At 40.1% G+C, this 15,486-nt stretch overlaps 1 protein-coding gene across 1 annotated transcript in view; it reads right to left on the bottom strand.

Annotated features, from left to right (window-relative positions):
* Window positions 1-15,486, bottom strand: part of LOC105018742 (insulin-like growth factor-binding protein 2-B) — a 60,710-nt gene that overhangs the window by 30,136 nt on the left and 15,088 nt on the right. The gene's annotated exons all lie outside the window — the stretch shown is intronic.

Genomic DNA, 15,486 nt, shown 5'->3' with positions numbered 1-15,486 from the left:
ATCCTGCACTGATGGAAGTTTTTGTGCACACACATGCGCACGCACACACACAAGATACTTAACAGTATTAGGCAGAGGTGTCAAAAAAGGTAGGCTTATTCAGTGTTCAGTTACAGAAAGAGTCTTACGTTTGACATGTAGTTAACTAAAACACATTTTTAGTCAACTAGCTCAAGTTTTACTGATTAGCTGTTTCTTCTGACACGAATTTGACAGATCCCTTTGAGATCAATGAGGTCCAGTTTTTCCCAATGGGCGTAGCACACTGCAGTGTGGTTTTGGAGCATTTGTGACAATCCTAAAAACCAATGCTATGGGTTTTTGTGAAGAAGGTCCTTTCATCAATACATATATTTTTGGCTGCCATTCTATTATTAATCTAAAACACAATGTACGCAATTAGCTTTGGCTAAAGATGATTTGACGATGTATAACAAAAACGTTTCCGGCCACGAAGATTGCAGCAATACTAGACGCTGAACTACGGAAGTGAATGTCAGACAGCTGAGGGTATGACGCGGGTGTATGAAGCGGGTGACATTTTTACTATTGTCAACACTGTCAACCCATGACATCCAATGACAGTGAGGATGTTCGCTTCCCACATCACGGAAGATGCTTTGCTCACACACTGCTGCTCCTCAATGAAAGTTGACCATAGCGTTTTCCAAAGCCCTCAACATTAACCACTGCATGTCAACACTTGCACCGGATGTGTGACAGAAGAGTCATTTGACATCAGCCACTGAATCAAGATGGAACTCCCAGTATGGATGCAGGAAAGCTTGTCACACTTCCTGTCCCCTGGCTATCCATGCCCGGAGAATTACATCCTCGCCGGTGCTGTTAACATCCTAACCCACTTAAGCAGAATAAGCCTCACCAGATTACATTGGTCTTGGATCCACTCTTTAAACGGGCAAAGGTTGTGTTTACTGCAGACGTCAATGATATTGTCATTAAGTTCACCAGCACAATGCAGGACGACCCATACAATGGGCCCCACAGTGGGTTTGGTGTTATAAAATAACCACGTGTGGCTGAATGTACCATGAAGAAATGGAGAATAAACTCATCGTCCTACCTCTGCGACTGAAGTTAGGTAAGACCTACTGTAAAGTCACATCAAAATTAATTCTCAACAATTTTTGTATACTTTACCTATTTAAAAATACTACCTTTCAAATTTTCCAGCAATGTATGTAATTGTAAATACATGCCCAAATTCATTAAGTGCATTATATCCCAATGTCAATCTATGTGGGTTTGGGTATTTCAACTCAGTTTTTTGGGAACCCATTGTTTTTTTTACCCAAAATGCCAAAACTGTCAAGACCTTTGTAACGACCGTCTTTGTTCTGTTCTAGTTTCTCTGTTTCTATGTTCAGTTGAGTCTTGTTAGTGTGTTGCTTTCATGTGTATCTAGTTTGCCCCCTTGTTATGTCCCTATTTAAGTTCCTCCTGCCCTAGTGTTTCTTGTCTGTCATTTTTGCTATTGCTTGTTTCATATGATGTTTCTGGCTCATGTTCTCGGGTTTACCTGGATTTAACAAACTTAATTTGAAGAACCTTTGCACCTGTGTCCTGCACCCTTGTAACGTAGCAACGTTGTCAAGACATTGGACGGAAGAACTGTCATAACTTTGGAACTACAAGGTTCTATCTGGCAATTTATTCAAAAATGTGATTTTCACAAGATGTTGTTTAGGTGGTACTTCGTTAATAGGTTACTTTGTGTCAGATTTTCTTTTTGCTAAGGTGTGAATACAAATAACTGTATACCAGATGACATCAAGAAAATGTTTCGGAAATCTAAGACCCACATTTTCATCAGACAACAGTGTGGTGCCAAATACTTGGTTATTTACATCATAGTATTTTTTTTTAATTCCATTCTCTATTAAGTTTCCATACTAAAACAAAGAACAATGAACAAGAAAAACATAGCATACAGTCAACATCACATAATGCAATACAAGATGTTTGAGCCAATGATAAATGAATCAAATTAAAAAGACAATTGGAAACAGAAATCCCATCATGCCCTCCGCCCAAAAATGGGGCACAAAACAGGAGGGAAAAGAGGATCAGGATCCCTTATGGCGGAGCTCATCCCCACCCAGGCCTGCAGTGTGGATGGCCTGACTTCTGCTGTTGTACACCACCAATATTATGGAAAGTGTTCAATAGCTACGTTTTAAGAGTTGACCTCCGATAGTTTGCTGGCTTTTTTTTTTAAACTGGCTTTTACAGTCCTATGATTGATAAGCGTCAGAGGCAAGGAATGCAACCCTGTAATCAGGGACTAATTTATACCTGGGACATCAGATGGGTGCCATTAAAGATGAGGTAGAGCAGAAAAACAGCAGGCCCTGGACTTCATTAGGTAAGAGTTGAATACTGTTTGTATTGTTTTCAATAGGACAGGTCCCCTGGGTAGAATCTTTCTAGAGTTAGCTACCTTGTTTTTGAATTGAATACACTGCTCAAAAAATATAAGGGACACGTAATATGACAATATAACACCAAGTCAATTATACTTCAGGGATATCTGTCTGGTTAGGAAACAAAAGCGATTGTGAATCAATGTCACCTGTTTTGGTGCAAATGAAAGTGACAACAGGTGCACTGGCGAGGCAACAGCAAGACACCCCCTAAAAAGGGAATGGTTTTGCAGGTGGTGGCCACAGACATTTGCCTTCTCCTTATCCTTCCTGACTGTTTCTTCTCTAGTTTTGCGTTATGCTAGTGTCCTTGTCACTACTGGTAGCATGAGGCGGTACCTGCAGCCCATTCAGGTTGCACAGGCAGTGCCCGGCCTCATGTGGCCAGATTGTGTAGGCAGTTCCTGGAGGATGAAAGCAATGACACCATTGACTGACCCTCACGTTCCCCAGGCTTGAATCCAATTGAGAACCTCTGGGACGTTATGTATCTGTGCATCCGACGCCACCAAGTAGCGCCACAGACTGTCCAGGAACTCACTGATCCCCGGCTGGGAGGAGATCCCCCAGGACACCATCTGCCGACTCATCAGGAGCATGCCCAGACATCGTTGAGAGCGCATACAGGCACGTGGGCACCATACACACTATTGAGTCACGTTATGAGTTGCCGTGATGAAATTCACGCAAGTTGGAACAGCCTGTGATTTCAATTGTTTACTGAGTTTTTTCGGAGTTGAATCCAGCCCTCAATTGGTTGGTGATTTTGGTTTCCACTGACCGTCATTTTGTTCTCAACTAATTACACAAGGTACAGTAAAGATTTTAACCGTTGATATATTTCATTCACGCGATGTGTGATTTAAGTGTTCCCTTAATTTTTTTGGCTACTGGATTACTGCAAATGCATCAATGTACCTTTTAAAGACAGTTTAACGCTCTGGAAGCAATGTGAATTATTCTAAGGAAGATGGTATCCACCCTAATCATCTGGGTGCCCGGATTCGAAGGAAAAGTCAGCCTTAAGAAAGTGACTGATGAAACCAAACCTGGCAAAGGCAAGTAGGTACGTGATCCCCACCTATGCTGGGAAATGTATTATATCAGCATATCATATACCGACATGTTCACAAACATGGGGGTATATAAGATTAGGGTATCTCACCCTAATCATGATTTATTTAATCTAATACTCCGCTATCAAAGGTTTTGCACTAGGGAAGTCCAATGTTTTTGGAGGTGATAGGATGGGTACAGTTGGTGTTGCCATTTTTACAAATGATCACATCACTTGTCTTTCGCCTTTCCAAAAGATTTGAAATATCCTGCCTTAAACATTGAATTTGGACACATGTAATATTGCAATTATCGGTATGTGGCATTTGCCATTGACCCTATTAGCCATACTTATATAAACTGTTATTTATCTTAGGAGATGGGAACTGGGAATAATATAATAATAGACAAGGCGACATGGTCAAATACACATCCTGTAAAGTTTTCAGTAATTCATTATTATATTCTAGCAAATGGTCCAGAGAAATATATGGCAAGTGGTTTATTTCCACTAGATACTAGTAATCATTGCCCATTTGCATGTGCCAGAGATGCCAGATTTGTCAGGGCCAAAACCGCACATCATCACTGAAAGATATTTTAGGATTTTTTATGAGCAACAAGACCTTTACCAAAATAACCTTGACTGTATTGCAGAAGTACTAGAAACCGAACTTGCACAAGAGAATTTAACTTGTTTTTACCTCAGTAGCAGATAGGCATGCTTCGTATAAGAGGATAAATGTGTGAATCAGATCTAATCCCTGGTTTTATTCTGAATTATCTGATGGTATTCATAAAATAAATGAGGCATAGGCTAAGGCTAGAAGAACAAGCTTGGACCGGCAGACCTTGTAGAAGCTGAGGAACTGCGTTTATAAGATATTCGAAAAGTAAAATCTGACTTTTATGTGAACACACTTTCTTCTTGTAATCGAAACTGTGACCAGGTTCTGGAAATCAGAATTCAGCAGATCATACTGGATTCCACTTGTTTAATTTAGAAGAAATGCAAGTGTAAATGCATTTATTAAACATTGGCTTGCAGCAGGCTGTGTTTTTTTGGGGGACAATTGAGCAGTCATGCAAGAACACTGTCATAAGACGAAAGTTTTTGAAAATAATCTGTTCAGTGCTATCTATAGACAATATGACATTCAATATCCACCTGGTCCTGACTTAATCCAGACCTACAAGTTTGTGCTGCACCACTTATTTCTGGGGTTTTAGCACATATTTTAACCTTAAAGTTTAAGGTGTTCAGGAGGGGATACTAGAGACCTTGATAATTATCGCCCTATCGCTAATTAATCATGCCTTGCACTATTCTGGTGTCTTGTTTTAGAACTGGTACCATTACTGCGACTGGTGGTGATTTTTATTATAAAAGCCTTAAATGGGCTGTGTTTCCCTGAACACTCAGTCTTACTAGAAATGCTGTCTTCACTAAGCAGGAACAAAGACATTTGTCTCTGATGTACAAATTTGCTCAACAATAGAACATGTGCTATTGTAATTGCAGGTAATGAATTTGAACTTCTTGTAGTCTGAAATGTTTTCACAAAGTTTGGTTTTGGGCCCTTTACACTGTACATTAATACAACCCTGTTCCCAAAAAGTTGGGGAACTGTAAAATGTAAAGGAAAACAGAATTAAATGATGTGCAAGTCATTTAAACCATATATTCAATAGAAATAGTAAAAAAGACGTGAGTTGTTGAAACTGAGAAAAGTTCATGTTCTTTGAAAAATATATGTCCACTTAGAATTAGATGGCAGCAACACATTTAAAAAAAAGCTGGGACAGAAGCAACAAAAGACTGGAAAAGCTGCGTAATACCAACAAAAAAGACTGATGGAACATCTCACAACTAGCTAGGTTAAATGGCAACAGGTCAGTAACATGATTGGGTATAAAAACAGAGGACGAGTGTTTAAGAAGTAAAAATTGGGGCAGTTCATCACTGTGAAAGACTGTAGGCAAATAGTGCAACAATTTAAGAATAACATTTCTCAACATAAAATTGCAAAGACTTTGGGGATCTCATCATCTAAGGTACATAATATTATTAAAAGATTCAGAGAATCTTTTTTGGCCGGTAGACTGATGGCTTGGATGCCGTGCCACATTTCGTAGTTGTTGTTGAAATGCTCCTCAATCTTTAGTTTTTGTGGTCATTTTTAGCCATCTTGATGCCCCTTTTCAGGTTGGCCCCGGATTAGCTGTTGGCCCCCGGATCTGAAAGCAACGTTGCATGTCTTTAGCAGTTGTTGGACCTCTCTGTTCATCCATGGCTTCTGATTGGTGAAGGTCTTAATTAGTTAATGGGTGGTGACATTGTTGATGCAGATGTTGATCCAGAACGGAGGAAGGATATGTTTCAATGTCCGTATGGGAGTCAAGGGTGGCTTTAGTGGCAAACAAACTCCAGTCTGTGTGTTGAAAATGGTGCTGTAGAAGTGAGACTGACTCCTCTGGCTGCACTTTGACTGTCCTCACTGATGGTTTCACATGTTTAATGAGGGGTAAATACTTGGGAAGTAAAAACAATGAAAGATGGTCTGACGGTCCCAGGTGGGGGAGGGGAATGGCTTTGTAAGCCTCCAGAATGTTTATGTACACGTGGTCAAGTGTATTGTCTCCTCTGGTGGGGCAGGAGACATTTTGGTGTAATTTGGGAAAAACTGCTTTCAGATATGAATGGTTGAAATCCCCATGCAATCACAAAAACTCCATCCGGGTTTTCCGTCTGCTGTTGGCTAATGGCAGCCTGCAGTTCTTTCATTGCTTGTTTAGCATTAGCACCCAGGTTATGTAGACTGCAGTAACAACAATAGATGTGAACTCCTGAGGCGAGTGAAAAGGCCTGCGTCTGATCATCAGGTTCTCCAGATTGTTTGAGCAGTGACTCCAAGTTTAGTTAGTGTTTGTACACCACATTTTGTTTACATAAATGCACAGCTCACCTGGACTTAGATCTGCTCAGAAGACATCCTTCCAGCTCTGTTACGTTGTCGGGTATGTTATTGTTTAGCCATGTTTCAGAGAAAATCAATGACGCTGCAATCCGTAATACATTTTTGTGAGATGATTCTCAGTCACATTACATGGGGTAATGCAACACAGGGGTAAACATGGCCCTGTCCCAACTTTTTTTTTTAAACCTGTTGCTGGTATCAAATGACACTGCAATCCGTAATCCATTTTTGTGAGATGATTCTCAGTTGCATTACATGAGGCATTGCAACACAGTAGTAAACATGCCCCCGTCCCAGCTTTTTTGAAATTTGTTGCTGGCATCATTTCTCATTTGATATGTTGTCTTTGAAAAATGTAAATAGGGATCAGTGATGTGCACATCACTGCATTCTGTGTCATTTGCATTTTATGCAGTGTCACAACATTTTTGGAAACGGGGTTGTACTATTTGTAACACTGTGAGAAATGTAATTTAAAATGTAATTTAATTTGATTGTTATGCTGATGACACAGTACTGTATGCTCCTGCCCTGTCCCTTCCTCAAGTTGTTGCACCCTACTGTTTGATTTCTTACTACTACAGAATACTCTTTTGAATCTCAGGTTGGATGCAAAATGCAAAAAAAAAAATAATAATAATAATAACTAGGTACATGATATTCTCTAGGTCCCATAATCATCTTTAAGATGATCCTAAAATGTATAGCTTAAACGGTTTAAGTCTCCTAAAACGCACATCAATTGGTGAAGAAGCTGGAGTTTAGATGGAAACAAACTGTCCGTCATTACAGCACATAAATGCAATTGTGTAAGCAACTTTCATGGAGCTGCTAGACTGTGGTGTTATACATGCATTCCTCAGTGCCAGAAACCTGTGGATGTCATGCAACATTGCATTTTTCACCATGACCTCTAGAAGGGACAGATATTGGTTTAGGATTCAAGAAAATCTACCCTTCTTCATTTAAAACATTCCTCCCATGCCCATATGCTTCTAATTCTGAACTGTCAAAGTCTATAACTATATCTCGCCCAGGAATTGTTGTGCATTTGATTTACCGTTGCCTAGAAAAGTTTGTGGTTGTCGATTTAAGCATATTTAAAAAATGACTGTGTACTGCAATGCAGGCTTAAATTGAGCATGAAGTTGTTGTTTTACTTGTGGTCCAGTTCAGAAGCTGTTCCTGTGAGAGAACACATGATGGGATTTAAAAAGCAGCCACAAAGAATAAAGTATTAAAAAGTAGTTGTTTTATTTACATTTACTCCAACACTGACATTACTACTATACACAACTATAAACTCATGACAAGAATGGAAACGCTATTACACACTACAACAGTGTTTTCTCATAATCAAAGTTTCAGTCCCTGATAGCCCTACTGATTGACAATCCTTATGAATTCACTACCTGAAATTAACAGTGGGTTACCATTGGGGAACAACAACAATTCTGTGTATTTACACAACACATTTTCAGTATGTCTAAAGTCTAAACAATGCACTTTGAGAGTCCTTGTAAGAATAGGACAGGGTTTATCTGTTACTGGCAGTATGTCATTCATACAGATTTCTCAGTTGGTGTTAATCTGTGATTAGCTGTAAGACATTGGTACAGGTATCTCAGTTGGTGTAATCTCGGCTGTAGTGGTGCTGTGTTGTCTCATCACATGGAGTTCAGGGATCGCCCATGGGAGTTTTTTTTTGCAGTACATCACCTTCATAATCATACCATCATTTTTCTCACATATTTCTTTTCTCACATTTTGTTGGCTACCTAACTGACTTTGTGCCCTGACCAAAAAAACAAACAGTCTAATGAAATAAAATGGATACAATTCAGTTGATAAATCATGTTGGAGCCCCTCGTTTGGCATTTAAAAAAAAAAGATGAATGAACGAAAATTTCGAAAAGGTGCAGATACACATGTTGACATCATCATGCACAGACCTCAGAAAAGCCAAATTCTGCTAGCAAAATAAGAAATATCAAAAGAATGCTAAGATTTTGAGACCTTGGCACAAGCACGTTAGCAATCACTGAGCTCAATGTTGAGTAACAGTACACCATAGTGGTTAGCATGCCTGTGTGCATATCCATACCTTTATTATTGGGTAAGTCAGGAAGGAAGGAAGGCGAAGAGCTAGTAGTAGAAATGTGTCTATTCTCTTTTTATTTATTTATAAAACCTGCCTGGGAATAGCCTGTGAGTTTAAAAAGGTTTAGGAATCATAATAGGATGAGGCTATAATTGCACAGCTGCCGCTCTTTCTCTCTCTCTCTGTCAACTTATTTCACAGGCTACACCGCTTTAACATGATCCAGCTAGATTTTTAATAGCCACTGTTTTCAGGAAGGAAAAAATCTGATGTGCTCTTGTGTTGTGTGTTTAAGATGCACCGGTGGCTTTGATTGATGAGTCCTTTGATGGGTGTGTGTGTGCGTGCGTCCGAGAATGTGAAGGGTGTGGAGCTGGAGTATACTGTAGTGCAGAGCTGAGCACACATAATTAAGCTTGAGATCGGAGCGGGTTTCCAAAATTGTTGGAGTGGTGGGCATCTGTACTGCTTCAGTTCTACCCTGGTACCGCTCAGCCATATGCTCTGGGCATGCTCTGCTTGGATTTTTGGTTTCTTTCATCACCATTTTTTTTTTGAATTTGGTCAGGGCTTTCTTCTTAGATAGCCTACCTGATTGCTCCCACTCATGCTATGGTCTGTTGTTTTATAGGCAGTGTGCCTCCGGGTTGTTGAATGTCACACATGCTGTTTGATTGATTGATTTGCAATAACATTGATTAGTTTCATATCTTTTTCAGAAGCCTTAAACTTGGGGTCTTCATGGTGCCTTAGATGACTTTAATGTCCGTTGCAGAAGCATAACTGTTTTAAGTTTGTTTCATTACATTTTTGAGACATCTGTGTGCAATATTAACCAAAGATTTGAAATTATAACTTGTAATAGGTAAATCAAAAGACATGTGATCATGACTTTGTGTCAGACCAAAAACTGTGAGTTTACTTAGCAATGTTCTCCACCGCTTGAACACTGCTATAAATATTTTACCAAGTATGCATTGAACATGAATACATTTCTGAGAGTATGATTGGACTGAAGGAAGGGTATTGTTGACATTAAATTATGACATTTAAAAAAAGATTGCCGGCTAAGAAGAGCGAATGTGTCTTACTGAGTGAGTGACTGACTGACTGACTACCCCTTGTTAAATAGTGTAGTGGTTAGAGAAGTGGACTTGTGAACTATTAGTCCCGTATTCAAATCTCCTTGCAGACGAAGCGAAGTACGCATTGTGAATTATTCCATATTGGCGAAAACTTCGCTGGCTAAAACAGGAAACTGCATACGGTTATATTGCGACTGTTTCTGGCATGGAATAGTTCATCTTCAGTCTCGCTAGAAATTGCTCAGTTCTTATGATTAATCCTACGAAGTTAGTAGATACTAGTAAGCCTATTACAGGCTAATAAGTTGTTAAAACAGGCAGTGGGAAAAGCAATACAGTTCATAGACGCTATTTGTAGTGGAGGTAAACTTAATAAGAAACATTAATCAGTTTAACACAATCCTCAATGGAGTCAAAAGACAGTTAGTTATAGTCGCCCTTCTTGAAAGTTATTGTATAAATGTAATTCACGAATGAAAGACAAAAGGGTAACACTTTATTTGAAGGGTTGTGCATTAGAGTGACATGACACTGTCATGATACTATCATAACCATGACATGACACATGAAGGAATCATTTTGAACGTTTATGAATGTTGTCATTAGGTGTCATTTGGTTGTTTATGTAATTTTTTATGCAAGGTTGACATTGTTTGGGATGTCTTTGTTATGAAAACTTGACATTAACTGAGACAAAATATCCTGTCAATGTCTTTGTTATGACAACTTGACATTAACTGAGACAACATAACCTGTCAATGTCTTTGTTATGACAACTTGACATTAACTGAGACAACATAACCTGTCAGTGTCTTTTTTTATGACAACATGACAATTACCAAAACAACATAACCTGGCATTAACATGGGCCTAATTATCCAATTTGAGTAACCTATTTAACCAGTATTCTGTCTGCCATAAAAGGAACTCTGCTGATCCTGAGACTAGTGCTCATACTCAGCATATTGAGCATGCATGGCAGAAATACAGTGGAAATATGGAGTCATAAAGGTTATCGCGCACCTGAGTCACTGAAGATTCACCTCAAAATGATAGTGGCACCACTGGTTAGCCATACACCATTATAATGGTGTCTTGGACAGACTTTTCCATGATGTGAAAAAACAAGTCACGTTAATATCATTTTTTTTGCAGGAACATATTTTGTACTGTGATGTTAATGTTGATGCAGGACCTCCATTTATATAACTAGTTGTTTGCATGAACAATAGGCTAAGTAATATACATTATTCAAGAGATAATATCCATCCATCTTCTTCTGCTTATCCGGGGCCGGGTCGCGGGGGCAGCAGTCTAAGCAGAGATGCCCAGACTTTCTTCACCACGACAGACCGATACATCGACTGCATTACTGCAGAAGCTGCACCGATCCGTCTGTCAATCTCCCGTTCCATCCTTCCCTCACTCGTGAACAAGACCCCTAGACACTTAAACTCCTCCACTTGAGGCAGGCACTCTCCACCAACCTGAAGTGGGCAAGCCACCCTTTTCCGACTGAGGACCATGGCCTCGGATTTGGAGGTGCTGATTCTCATCCCCACCGCTTCACACTCGGCTGCAAACCGTCCCAGTGCATGCTGAAGGTCCTGGTTAGAAGGGGCCAACACAACAACATCATCTGCAAAGAGCAGAGATGAAATTGTGTGGTCCCCAAACCTGACACCCTCCGGCCCCTGGCTGCGCCTAGAAATTCTGTCCATAAAAATTACGAGCAGAACCGGCGACAAAGGGCAGCCCTGCCGGAGTCCAACATGCACTGGGAACAAGTCTGACTTACTGCCGGCAATGTGGACCAAGCTCCTGCTTCGGTTGTACAGGGACCTGACAGCCCTTAGCAAAGGACCCAGGACCCCATATTCCCGAAGCACCCTCCACAAGATGCCGCGAGGGACACAGTCGAATGCCTTCTCCAAATCCACAAAACACATGTGGATTGGTTGGGCAAACTCCCATGAACCCTCCAACACCCCGTAGAGGGTATAGAGCTGGTCCAGTGTTCCACGGCCCGGACGAAAACCACACTGTTCCTCCTGAATCCGAGGTTCTACTATCGGCCGTATTCTCCTCTCCAGAACCCTGGCATAGACTTTCCCGGGGAGGCTGAGAAGTGTGATCCCCCTATAGTTGGAACACACCCTCCGGTCCCCCTTCTTAAAAAGAGATAATATGCATAATCTAATTTGTTAATATGATTACAGTGCGGTAACCATTATTAAAATGTAGACTGGATACTTGCGTCTTCAAATAGGTGTGACACATACAAAATGTATGGTCTCATTTTGGGTTGAAAAATACTTTTGAAGGACACTTTTTTATATTGAAGGACACTTACTACGGTTGGCCTATAGGGGGCAGGTTGACGTGGTCGTGTTGCGTTGGGACTGCTAACGATCAAAACACCTGCACGTTCTCGTAACTCTACATGGAAAAGCCATGTCTTTCTCATCATTTATCCTGTTTTCCTGGTTGGTAAAGTACAAAAGTACACTGGACCTTTCGATACAGTTCTTGCCTGCAAAAGTGTATGTGGAGGGTTGTAAAAGCGTGGTAATTGTATAACTATGACAGAGACCCATGTCTATGTAAAATGCCATGACGGTGGTGCATTCCTTGAATTTTTTGGGGGAAAAAACACATTTGTTACTCTACTGTACTGAATGGTTTTTTTTCCGAAAACAACACTCCAGACAATATCCCTAGGATTAATATAATTGAAATTTGTAACTGTATTGTTTAGGAACTTTGCAATCGTTTAATTGTAAGGGTTAGCGATTAGCTAGTTCCTTGTTGTTAGCTGGCTTCGGTTGGTTATTAGCTGGTTCCAGTTTGCTGTATTCTATGCTATATTTGTACCATGTTCTATTTGTGTTAACATGAAGATAATTTGTTAAACTATCACTATCTAGCCTACTTTATAAATAATGTTTTCAATATGATTATATTATGAATAGTTTATATTGCTTAGGCTATTGTTCATGCTAAGAACTAGGGACTGTACATTAATTGATGTCCTGTATCAACCTTGACAAATTACAGTACTGTGTTCTTGCAAAAAACGACATGAGTTTATGTCCTGTGTCAACATGAACAAATGACACCACACTTTGTTAATGCATTTGTAAACCATTAATAAAGTAAGGGTTATCATAGTTAACCGTTCATGTCTTGTTCATCATTGTTCATCAATGTTCGTTCAAGGTAACTACTGCATTTGTTAGTGGTTGTTCATGTACCCTTATCGGAGAGTGTTACCGAAGTAGGATTGTTGAAAGTTGTTTTCTTTTTTTAGGAAACATTTGTTGTGCCAAAACAATGAAGGAAATGTATTGCTTTTGTTGAGGTATTTAAAAGCATTTGACAGACTTAATTACATCCTTTTTACAGTATTTGACAAATTTAATGACATCTTTATGACAAATTGTACCACTGAACTTGAGGTCAAGAAAAATATGAATGACAATGTTATGAATGCATTTGACAGTGTAACAACATGTCATGACATCTTTATGTCATCTTTAATTTCCACTGCTACGCTGATGACACCCAGCTTTATATCAGCACAAACCCCTCCTCCCAGCTTCCACCCATACAACTTGTCAACTGCCTGCACGAACTCAAATCATGGATGACCACAAACCTCCTCAACAGTAACAAGACAGAACTCATGGTGGTGGCTCCTGCACCACTGCTCAGGAAAGTTGGAGACCTGGCCCTGGTTGTGGATGGGTTCTCCATTTCCCCGTCAACAGAGATTTGCAACTTGGGTGTCATCCTGGACTCCACTCTCTCCTTCCGGTCCCACATCAACAAAATCACCAAGTCTGCCTTCTACCACCTCAGAAATATTTCACGACTCCGACCTTCACTCACACATTCAGTAACCGAGACACTCACCATAATACCTTACAGAACCACTCCACCCCAACACACAGTCACGCTCCTTGCGGTCCTCTGACAAAGACCTACTGGATACCCCCCGTACCAGGTTGCGGACCTTTGGAGACCGGGCTTTCTCTGCCAATGCTCCAAAACTGTGGAACAGTCTACCACTCCACATCCGCTCTGCCCCATCCTTGCCCATATTCAAAAAACACCTTAAAAAAATGTATTTTCAATAAGTCCTTTGATCCCTAACCCCCAAGTCCCCCCTCCCCCCTCATTTGTTAAGTCACCTTGGGTATTATGAAAGGTGCTATATAAGTATAAGTTGTTATTATTATTATTATTATGACAAGTCCAAATTGTGCCACTTTACTTGAGGTCAAGAAAAATATTCATGACACAATTATAATGGTCTCATGACAACCAATGTCAAAACCAACCACATGACAGTTGTATTTAATGCTAACACATAAAGCTAAATAGTTTCTTTAAGTTTGATAATCCGGCCTGCTATGATATGTTTATGACAGGTAATGTTTCTGACTAACTGCGCTATAGCATGGTTTGGCGTTGGCTCCGTATTCGACTGGAAGGCCCTGCAACGGGTGGTGGAAACCACCCAGCACATCACTGGTGCCCAGCTCCCGGCCATCGTAGACCTCCAGCACAAGCGATGTCTGCACAGGGTGTGTGGCATCATCAGAGACCCTTCACATCCATGCCACAAACTGCCCTCCTTCCATCAGGCAGGTGGTATAAGTCTCTTCGTTCCTGCACCAGCAGGCTCAGGAACGCTTTCTTTCCATCTGCTGTAACCCTGCTGAATTCCGTGACCCATCACTAACCATATCCAACCTTTGTACTACTGGACTCTGACACTGCTTTACAAAGTCTGAAGTTTTCAGTTGTCTACAGGTACATGTCTACCTCGGGAACCTCATTGGTGCTATCCCTGCATTTCAGTTGCACATGCTATCCTACTCCTTGAATTTCATTGGACTGTACTTGTTCAATTACAATGAAGTGGAATCTAATCTAATGTTGTCGTGGTTAATGTCAAGTTGTCATAACAAAGACATTGACAGATTGTTATGACAACTTCACATTAACTGAGTCAACACAAAGACATCCCAAACAATGTCAACCTTGCATAAAAAATGACATAATCAACCGAATTACACCTAATGACAACATTCATAAATGTTCATAATGATTTTTACATGTGTCATGTCATGGCTATGACAGTATCATGACAATATTATGTCACTCTTATGCACACCCCATTCAAATAAAGTGTTACGGAAAAAAGTATGTTGTTTTGCCAAGAAAGAAAAAAAGATGTTTGTATGCCATGAAATGAAATAGCTTTGGCAAACTCGCTAGCAATTGCTTAATTCTTATGAGTAAAGCTTATTACTGGCTAATATGCTGTTCAAACGGCCAGTGGCAAACGCCATACATAGTAAGAAATGTTAGTTTAACTGTATCAATGTCATTCACGAATGGCAAATTAACTATTAAAACAGCCAGTGGCAAAGAAGGATTTGTTCAGGATAGAGACAAGAGGCTATACTGACACCCAGCAACTGTACAGCTCTGTGGTGTAGTGGTGAAACGACAAAGCCTTTCACATGGGCGAATTTCAAGGTGGCAACATTTTCTATTGCGGGCCGGCTTAACTAGGCTTGCCTGGTTTCTTGTTTATTATTACTTTTTAAATGCCTTTAACATTATGTGGAGATTAAAATCCATCCCGGCAATGTCTTTTGAATGGTTCGTAAAGAGTGGAAACTTCTCATATTGTGAAAACTGTCCAGTCAGGCTAATCATTTTAAAATATTTTTTGAAACAAAAACATGTTAAAAAAGGGAACGTTGTTTTTAGTTTCAAACTTCTGAGACTTTAAAACCATTTAAATA

Source organism: Esox lucius, chromosome 20 (assembly GCF_011004845.1).
Source record: "Esox lucius isolate fEsoLuc1 chromosome 20, fEsoLuc1.pri, whole genome shotgun sequence".
Taxonomy (NCBI): Eukaryota; Metazoa; Chordata; class Actinopteri; order Esociformes; family Esocidae; genus Esox; species Esox lucius.
This window is presented reverse-complemented; position numbering and strand designations above follow the sequence as displayed.